General features: G+C 38.8%; 1 long non-coding RNA gene across 1 annotated transcript; it reads left to right on the forward strand.

The window, feature by feature from the left end:
• The first annotated feature begins 2,528 nt into the window (after positions 1–2,528).
• Positions 2,529–5,928, forward strand: LOC130989055 (uncharacterized). Its single transcript, XR_009090430.1, has 3 exons — positions 2,529–2,784; positions 4,740–4,803; positions 5,318–5,928. It is a non-coding gene; the product is annotated as an uncharacterized LOC130989055 (long non-coding RNA).
• Positions 5,929–10,440: the final 4,512 nt, after the last annotated feature.

Here is a 10,440-nt window from a genome sequence, read left to right on the forward strand (position 1 = left end):
TTGCACACCATAGCATATAGAGTTCGGTCTCATTGACTTTGTTCGCCTGCTCCTTGCCCAGAATGCAGAAAGACAAGAACTTGTGGAGCACGCCAATGTCGGCGTCAATGAGTTGGTTGCTCGGGGCACCCTGGCCGGTCCAAGTGGGCAATTCAGTCAATTCCTTCCAAGCATTAGCCGGCACCCACGTATCCGGGATTCCCTTCATTCGCTTCGGGTGAAACCCAAAGACTTCACTCATCCAAAAACACCTAACGGATGGACTCGAATTTATACGAGGTCGTCCTAGGGTGGTAAGGTGACTCAAGTCGTCTCTCAAGGAAGACTTAGCAGGGCTTCAATTGTGCTACTCACAAGTACAGAAATAAAACCTAAACACTCTAATCGGGTAATTGGGTCTGACACTATCTCGCACTCTAATCACCACAACATAAACAGAAAAAGCACTAAAACATTAACTAATACAGGAGACATGAACAACTAAGAACACAAGTATTAAACATGAAGACTATCAACTTAGGGTTTCAATCGAGCACTCCAACCAAACGATCACCAACTTATGAACCAACAAAGATTAATAATTACCTAGGCATGAAACTAATTAAACATCAATTCAACTCGAGAAAACTTCAAAGACTATTAAAGAGATTATTAAAACATTCACCAATAAGATAAATCCGAAAGCAACAATAACAATCCAACGATTCACACAATTCATTAAGATCAATGTCAACAATCTCAAAACATCACATTCATCATCATCACATTCATCAAAGCATAAACTAAGGAATTCAAATAAACCAAAGGATTCAAATTACTGAGGAAAATAAGTGAGTTCTTACACAACGTAGCAATCCGATGAAAAATAATCCGATGAAAGGATAGTTGGAATAACAAGCGATCCGATGAATCCAAAAGCGAAAGTAAAAGTTTAGAAACTCTAAAAAACAATGGAAAATAATGGGAAATCGCCCTAGTGGCTGTTCTGATCGAAGGTATGAAGTAAAACCCTAAAAATGGGTTTTTATACCAAAAACCGTAACTGCCGGATTTGAACGGAGGCGGCGGCCGCCGTGAGACGGCGGCGCCGTGGACGGTGGCCGCCGTGGGACGGCGCCGCCGTGAGGCCCCTTCGCAGAAACATCCAAAACAAGCACGGCCCGCGCCGTAGGGCCGCGGCCGCCATCTCGACGGCGGCCGCCGTGGCACGGCGGCGGCCGTGAGGTTATCTTCGAGATTTTCTCCAATCGAGCAGAAAAAACTTGACAACTCTCGAATCCTGCACACGACGACAGTAAACCCAAAAAGATCATCGAGCATGTGAAATATAAGGCAAAAAGTCATGAAAACACGCTCGAAAGAACAGCAGAAACACTAGCAAAGACCACCCAAAAACGAGGTAAACATTGGCCATGGCCCTGTCAGCGTAGGCCATTGCGGCTGCGAGTCTCGCTTCTGCCGTGGACATCGGTGGTGGTGGTGGAGTAATTTCCCGGAGAGCTGAGTCGGGAGGTGACAGGAAATCTCTACGAGCTCGTGGACGAGAGGGGCCTGCCTCGTCGTCGTGTCTACCACGGCGCCCTAGAACTGAGGTACTGTAACACCCCGTACTTTTCCTTATGTTGTGAGATAGTGTCTTAACACTATTGAGAGTACTGAGATGTCGAAATACAAGACTTTTTTTTTATGAGCAGATAAGACAGATTCTCTTTTAAATAGAGATACGAGTGAATAAACCGATGATGGAATTAGAGTGATGAGATTTGAGAAATGAGTTGAGATAGAGATGCCGACTGAATTGAGCTGAGATTTTATTTTATTTCCAACTACCGGGAATAGAGTTATCGGATACCGAGTTATCAGAGTTTGATTGTCCTATTAAAAAAATAGGAATAATAAGTTGGAAATAGAGTCGAGAAAGAAAGAGTGAGAACCTCGATGAAAATAGTCGGTTAGAGAGAGAGGCATTTAGTCTGTTTGTGTTTGCCGACTGCTTTGATGTGATGTTATGTGAAATTACGTGACTGATTGATTACGTGATTTATGTGACGTGTGTCATTATGACCAAGTTATTATGATTTTTATTTGAGACTTTAGCACTTGGAATTTTGATTAAGTTTCCAAAGCAAGTGCGGTTTATTTTTACCGAGAAATCAAATGATGCCGGTTTATGGAAATTTTTCCTAGCATAATTTTTTTAAAATTATTTTTCCTATGAGGAGGAATATTATAATTGAGTGAGTGCACTAATATTAGTGCTATAATTATTTTATTTGATCACATGAATAATTATGCTATGGTATTTTATTAATGAGTAACATTTCCATAAGTATTGTGATTATTATTTAATCATCCTTCTCACATTAATATTTTAATTTTCCAAGCATGTGACTAATTACCAAAATTTACCAAGTGTAGAGATTGAGAGTGTAGAGATTAGAGAGAGAGATTGGGCATTTAATGCCATTTATTCTCAAAGATATCAAATCTTTACTTAAGATTTACAAATCTTTCATAAGATTTCCAAATCCATTTCATATCTTGCAAATTTCTCTCTCTCCTTTCCTCCCTAACTTTCGACCACCACCTCTCTCCCTTCTCTCTCACATTTCCTCCATTGTCAACCATGGGAGAAACCTTCGAAGCTTCACCAAAATATGCCAAACACATAAATCACCAACAAAATCCCACCTAAACACCTCCTATCAACTTGAATTCAAGAGAATCCTTGAAGATTGGCTTCAAGACTAGAGAGAGAAAGTTTGATATTTGGTGTAAACTTGGGTAAGTGATCTCTATATTCATAGATTAGACTTGTATGAGATTGTATGTGAGTATTCTTGAGAGTTTGAAGCAAGAAAATCACCCCCTTCATTTTTTTCTAAATTTTCGAAAATTTAGGTCTTCACCCCTTCAAAAATTTTTCTTTTTCTTTTCTTGATTTGGGGTGAAAAATGAGTTTTATATGATGTTTGGTGATGATTGATGGGTGTTGTGAAGTATATGCTTAGAGATGTGAAAGTTCGATGGAGTTTAGTTTACCCAAAATTGGGAACTTTTGAGTTGATGATTCAAATGATGAATTGATGATGTAGATGAGTCCATGAGATATATATGATGATGATTGATGGAGTAAATTGAGTATATGATGTCAATTGATGATTTTGATATGAGTTAGTTTACTAAAATTAGGGCTATGTGTATCTATGCTCTAATTTGTAAATTGATGGAGTATATGTGAGTTTAATTGGTTAATAATGATAGATCTATGAATGGATTAAAGATTCATAGGTGTTTGTAAAATTTTCAAAGAGTTTAGTTTAATAAAAATTAGGACTTTTGGTTTATGTGTCTATTAAGTGATTTGACTTAAGATATATGAAAGTGAGCATGATATTAGTGTTTTAATATGCTTGATTAAGTCTATTGTAAGCTAAGTAAAATTTGGACTTAGTTTAGTTTGAGTGAGTTTTTGAGTTTTCATATTTGGAGAGGTCAATGAATGATAAAATGAGGTCTAATTGATTTATGATCATTATGTGAACGTTTGTCATGCTTTTGTTAAGAGTTTGCGTTGATACGTGAGTTATCATTAGAGTTTAGTTTACATGATAAAAAGGGGATTTATATATGTAAAATGAGTTATATGATGTATGAGGTCATTAATGAGTGTTCGGGTAATTTTGAGCATGAGAATGAAAAGAGAATTGAATTGGTGCGTTCGTTGAAACGTTTCCCTTGAGATTTGAGTTAAGATGTAAAATAGGAGAGTTAATTTGAGTATGATGAGTATTATAATGTTTTTGAATATTTGTGAGTGTTATATGTGTTTAAGATGAGCTTTGATTGGTTTTCTTTGAAGGAATGTTGAGTTGAGCATTTAAGAGTTTGAGATGAGATTTTGGTGATTTTCGTAGGCTTACTGACCTACTGTGATCGACGGTTTTTCGATGTCAAAAAGCTTTGCAAAATTTGATAGCAAGTCTCTACATGAGTCTTGAGCACCCCTGTAAAATTTCAAGTCATTTGGACTTCATTTACTATTTTTATAAAATACAAAACTTAAACTGCACATTTCTACCGAGAGTTGCAGAGAACAGGGAAAAGAGTCATTATTTTCAGTGGCTTCCTGTGTAATCTAGCCTTCCAAATTTTTATGGTAATAACCTTATTGTGTTAGCTAGATATCCAGCAAATGTGAACCCAGTTTGACAACATTTACTATTTTTAAAAAATCAAAGTTTTCGATTGCTCAAAACTGCCGAATATGGTAGACTGTAGTAAAACAGTCATATCTCCCAAACCACTTGGAGTTTTTTACTCTACTTTTTTTTATATGAAACTAGACTGGAAGACTTTTCTTTTGGTATGAGTCTCGAGTCCAGAAGATGTCGGAGTCAGAACGGGTTAATTTTTGAAGTTGAGTCAGTGTGTAAACAGAGCATGTTTTGATGATGTTTGATTGTATTTTCTTATGTGCCTTACGTGTTTGTGTTGCCTATGTGTTTGAGTGAAAATTAGACGAGTCTGATATGAGAGATAAATCGAGACTTAGAACCATGATTTTCTTGAAACCTATCCTTGAGCTTAAGGATTTGAGATGAGTGGAGAGTCTATATAGAGTTGAATAAGGAGCTGGAATGTGAGATGGAGCAAGAGTTAAGGCATGAGATTTGTTAATGAGTTTCTAATCGAGATTCATTTTATGACATGAACCTTCGATGATGATCACCCTGAAGACACGAGCAGAGCAAGGAAGTAAGTAACTCCGCTTTGACGGGAGATTTTGAGTAAGGTCTTCAGGTGGGCAATATTTTGAGTATATGTTTATCATATGAGCCTTCTAAAATGATTTTATGATGTTATGAGATTAACAAATGTTTTGAGATAAATGATATTTGAGAACTGTTTGACTTGCCAATTTTTGTTGTTAAGCTTGTGTGTTACCACCCTCTACTGATGAGACGAATTCGGTCCTGCCACAAGCGGGATTTTGTGCACAGAGGTAACTGTGAGCCGTCTTCGGGTCGGCCGGTCACGGTACTTGAGAGGGAGGCCTACTTCTCAGCACCTTAATTATGATGATGAGTTGTAGATGCGGTACATACATGTTGATTACTTTGTCTGCAGACACTTATTTATGATGTTGATTATGAAAACTGCATGCACAGATTCTTTTAATGCTAGCTTATTTCTGTGTATTGCTGAGATGTGGCAAGCTTCAAACTTATAGCTCTAAGAGCACCTTTCTTGTTTTTCGGCATTTGCCCACTGAGTATTATGTACTCACGCCCTGCATGTATTTCTAAATGTGCAGGCTAAGCGAGGAGTGAGATTGGTTTGGTGCTGGTGGGGGATCGTTAGATGACGTATTTACTTTATCGTATTTCCTTTTTAACGATAAAGTCTTGATGTGGAATTACTTTGAACATGAATCAAGTAATATACTCACGGTTATGTGTCTTCATACATATAATCGGTTCGTCTTTTGCTGCGATACTCTGCATATTATGTTTCCTTATGAAAAATAAGCTATACATGTTTTGTTTTTGTTCGTGAAATTCCTGATAATTAAAAAGTTATAACGACGTTGACAATTTTACCCTTGGGTTCATTTATGATGATTTTCCTTAGCATTCTTTAATGCGAGCTTCCGCTTGATGTTCGACCTATTCTTCTTATCTTTTATTCTTTTAAAAATAGTCGTATCGATACTCGTACCCCACTATCACTAGTGTCGGGAATCGGGCTGCGACAGGGTGGTATCAGAGCAGGTCATCTGCTCTGAGTCTATTGCTTGACTGAGTTGAACCTTTGATTACTGATATCTTTTTAAATTGTGTACTAGTCTAATTTGAATTCTTAGGCTAGTTTGAGAAAGTCAATTTGAAACGAAACCCCAGCACCCCATCTCCTCCGGCTTAACAAGGTAAGAGGTTGATGTTGTTTCTTATTACTTTCCTGTTGAGGGCTGGGTTTGATTCACTAATGAGTTATGAATTGTTTTGATGACGAAATTGTTTGAGATGATGAATTCTGATACGAGGCAGTTGATGTGGAATATGAGGAGAGATGTTGAGGCTAGTATAGCCAATGTCCCACCGTACCAAACGAGGATGAAGTCGAGAAGAGGCAGCGATACAGAGACGATATAGCGAGGCGATGCGCCGTTGGTTCAGGACTACTGGACCGAGAGAGGGCGATACTCTTGGAGAATTTCTAGCGCATTACCACCGTCGTTGGTTGGAGGCTAGTATCCACAGGATTGACGAGGCTGAGGCCATCACTCACCTGATTCCACAGCTGCCACCCGAGTGGCATGATTGGGCGGCTTCGCTGGTGCCGCAACATATCTTGAGGACTGAGTTCAGGCATTTCGTGGGCGCCGATTTTCGTGGCTTCATCGTGACTTTGAGCCACCGCTACCTTCCTACTTTTGTAAAAGACCTCGAGAAAGAGGCAATTTTCCATATATATATATATATATATACAAGAGATGTTGATGATTAGTGAGTTTCACTATCTTTATTAGAGCTTTGAGAATGATGATGATGTTGATGCTTAATGATGATAAATGAGAAATAGAGATTGATGAGAATTACGAACGATGATAGATGAGAAATAGACTGGATGAGAGTTTTGAGAATTTTGAGATCACAAATGAGATATAGAAGTGAAGTGAGAAAACGAGGATTTGTATTTTGTAACGACGAACGGTTAGTTTAGAAGTCGATAGTTATATAACTCTTTTTCCTTTATAGTATACCTCCGAGAAGAAGAGGGAACCGAAGGAACATAAACTGAGAAGAAGATGAAGAAGAGGAGCAGAGAAACCAACCGTTGAGATAATACGACGAGAGTTAGAGATTTCATCGCGATTTATAGACACGACCCTAATAGGACGAACGTATGATGGAGACCTTATGGGATGCATAGATACTATTGACCAATTGTACTTTGAAATAGAGGTACTTTCACCGGGACCGCGCGTATCATCGCTAGAGTAGTCATGAGAGTAGACATATTGAGTCCCTATCCCGCTTGGTCGTATTTAAATGTTTTTGCATCCACTTGAACTCCAACAGGAGATGAACTATTTGCTATTGAGAAAATTTTTCCAGATCCACTGTGTCCGAGCCTAAGCCATTTGTGTTGGAAATCCTTACCCCTTGTTTTAACAGTGGGCAATTTATTCATTTTCCACTTAGTGGATTGCTTCTACTCCCAGTATTGATTTACCTCCATCATATCATATCTCAGTTTTATTCTAGATTCTGTTCTAGCTTTTGATCTTACCTTGACGCATGCCATGGAGGCCCAAGTTACGTTGCATATGTGGGCTGATTTAATAGAGTCTTTTATTTTGTTTTATCTTATAATTTTCGTGGGTTATGTTAGGGTGGCTGAAATTAGGCCTTAGTTGAGTCAATTTTGAGTTTTATACCTTGTTTTGATTAAGGATATGTTTCCTTATTAGATTAGGAATTATTTTCCATGTTTATTCTCCTAGTTTGGTTAGGTTTTCGCATACCTTATTTGTAGTCTTTATGATGGACGAAAATTAGGGTTTACATTAGGTTTTAGTTGTTTCCTTATTAGACTAGGTCTCTTTATTGTTGCCTATATATAGGCCTCTTGTTATGAACGAATGATCAACCAATTTTATATCAAATTTCGTGAGTTATCACTTCTCCTTGAGAGTTTCGAATTCTCTCTTGTATATTCCAAGAGAGTTCATTTATCCGGCGTAACGGCGAGTCAACCATCCCTCGTCGCGTGTCATTCATCGTCCCCGAGTTGCTGCGTCAACTGCACGTTGGGGTTTAGGGATTCGTTCGCCTAAATCATTCCGTGGGTTAGATTTAGAGGTTTTGGGATTCCATCCTTTCCGTTCAAGTTCAGTCTTCCGCGTGCGTTGTGCTCGATCGGTCGGCAAGGATCTTATCATTTGGCACCAGAGCCGCGTTTCGTATCCAGATTTTCGCAGGAAATCAAGTTCTGGCAGTCTCCGGAAAACGGCCATAACTTTCTGTACAGAGCTCGAATTAAGGCGAAACAGGTGGCCACAGAAAGCTCTCTCGAAGACGAAGAAGTCGTATTTCTGGGCAAAATACGATTGAAGGACGTTTGATGCTTAAAACGAAGGGTTGAAGTTGGCTTACCTGTTCAGCGACGAATTGATAAATTCCTAGGAATTCTTCAGGAGTATGACTGGAGTCGATTTGCCTACATATATGGTGGAAGAGCTGCAGAGAATCATAGAGAATGCGTTTAAGCCTATTCATGAGAGGTTAGAGCAATCTCAACGGAGACCGGATCAGAATTTTCTTCAGTCAATTAGGCGTCCTCGAAGGGGTCTTATGAAAGAAGAAAAATCTTACGAGGAAGAGTTCGAGAATGCTTCTCGACAATTTTATAGCTGCAAGAAAAGGCGAGATGAAGCAAGGGATCATGAGAATATCAAGTTGAAAAATATTCCATCAATCCAAAAGAAACACGATCATAAATCGTATCTTGGAGGGGAGTGGGATAATTGGATCTATCAAGAGAATCAGTCATTACCAATGCAACAACTAGAAGACACCATCACTCTCAACCAGACAAGCTACCGTTTGAATCCAAAGAAGATGAATGCTGAAGTGGAAGTCGTGGCGTATATCAATGAAGAGGCATGTTTGAATCCAAAGGAGTTGGTGGAAGTTGATAGAGAGGTTGATGTCAAAGATGATGAGTCTACTCCTAAGTTGCTAAAATTGAAGGATTCAAGTGACGAATTGCTTGAGGAATCTACTCCAACTACTTTGGAAGCAAAGGCTTTGACACAAGCTAAGGGCGTTGAAAAGGAGCAGCCCATAGATAAAAAGGAGATTGGATTTATGCAGAAGTCATTTCTTGCAAGGGCTTGTGATTGGATGTGGGCCGTGAAGGAGGAGAGGCTGATAATTGTGTTGCGGTTCAAGGTTCAAGAGAAGTCAGAGTTAGAGCCGAAGAAGAAGAATAATGCACAAGGGAGAAAAGCTATGGTCCAACAGTCACTTAATGCAAGGAACGAAAATTTGATTTTTGATCCCGGCATTTGGATTGACGACTTAGATTTGAGGACAAATCCCTTTCAAGAGGAGGGGAATGATGCATGCCATGGAGGCCCAAGTTACGTTGCATATGTGGGCTGATTTAATAGAGTCTTTTATTTTGTTTTATCTTATAATTTTCGTGGGTTATGTTAGGGTGGCTGAAATTAGGCCTTAGTTGAGTCAATTTTGAGTTTTATACCTTGTTTTGATTAAGGATATGTTTCCTTATTAGATTAGGAGTTATTTTCCATGTTTATTCTCCTAGTTTGGTTAGGTTTTCGCATACCTTATTTGTAGTCTTTATGATGGACGAAAATTAGGGTTTACATTAGGTTTTAGTTGTTTCCTTATTAGACTAGGTCTCTTTATTGTTGCCTATATATAGGCCTCTTGTTATGAACGAATGATCAACCAATTTTATATCAAATTTCGTGAGTTATCACTTCTCCTTGAGAGTTTCGAATTTTCTCTTGTATATTCCAAGAGAGTTCATTTATCCGGCGTAACGGCGAGTCAACCATCCCTCGTCGCGTGTCATTCATCGTCCCCGAGTTGCTGCGTCAACTGCACGTTGGGGTTTAGGGATTCGTTCGCCTAAATCATTCCGTGGGTTAGATTCAGAGGTTTTGGGATTCCATCCTTTCCGTTCAAGTTCAGTCTTCCGCGTGCGTTGTGTTCGATCGGTCGGCAAGGATCGTATCATGCCTTGATTGTAACTTCTTCATTATCCTTGAGATAGCACTGGCTATTATGGAACCATTTCATTACTTGAGCTCGTCTTGTTCAAGATCAGACATTTTATTCATCACATCCTATTCCCTACCACATCCGACAAGAGTCAGGAATGTCTAGGTGACTAGGATAGTATAACAAGAGGAGTGTTTGGAAGAAACACGAGTTATGGCAGTAGTCGTAGAATATATTTTTACGGGACGAGCACGACTTTTCGATTATGGATTTTCTTATATTAGCCAAGTATGAAAAAAAAAGCTAACCAATTCGAGGATGAGAAGAAGTGATGCTAAGCCAGGATAGGCAATAGCAGATTCAAGGAGATCGAGATGACAGATTAGAGCAGATAATGTTTTCCACGATAGCAGACTGAGATGACGACTAGTATAGAAGTAGCATCGTCGTAATATTAGGGGATGTTTTATTTTCGTTATGCCCCGCAATTAGTAAGAGTTCTCGAAAGAGAAAATTTTCTTATATGTCTATATGACGATGACCAGAGAGTCTCTATGCTTGAGTAGAGTTTTGAGCTGATGTTGCGATGATAGACATGAAATATGTCTTTGACGTTGAGTTATGAGAATTGAGAAAATAGTATGATGTTGAGTAAGAGTCTTATGATTTGTGAGTTATG

The sequence above is a fragment of the Salvia miltiorrhiza genome, chromosome 6, assembly GCF_028751815.1.
Source record: "Salvia miltiorrhiza cultivar Shanhuang (shh) chromosome 6, IMPLAD_Smil_shh, whole genome shotgun sequence".
Classification (NCBI taxonomy): domain Eukaryota; kingdom Viridiplantae; phylum Streptophyta; class Magnoliopsida; order Lamiales; family Lamiaceae; genus Salvia; species Salvia miltiorrhiza.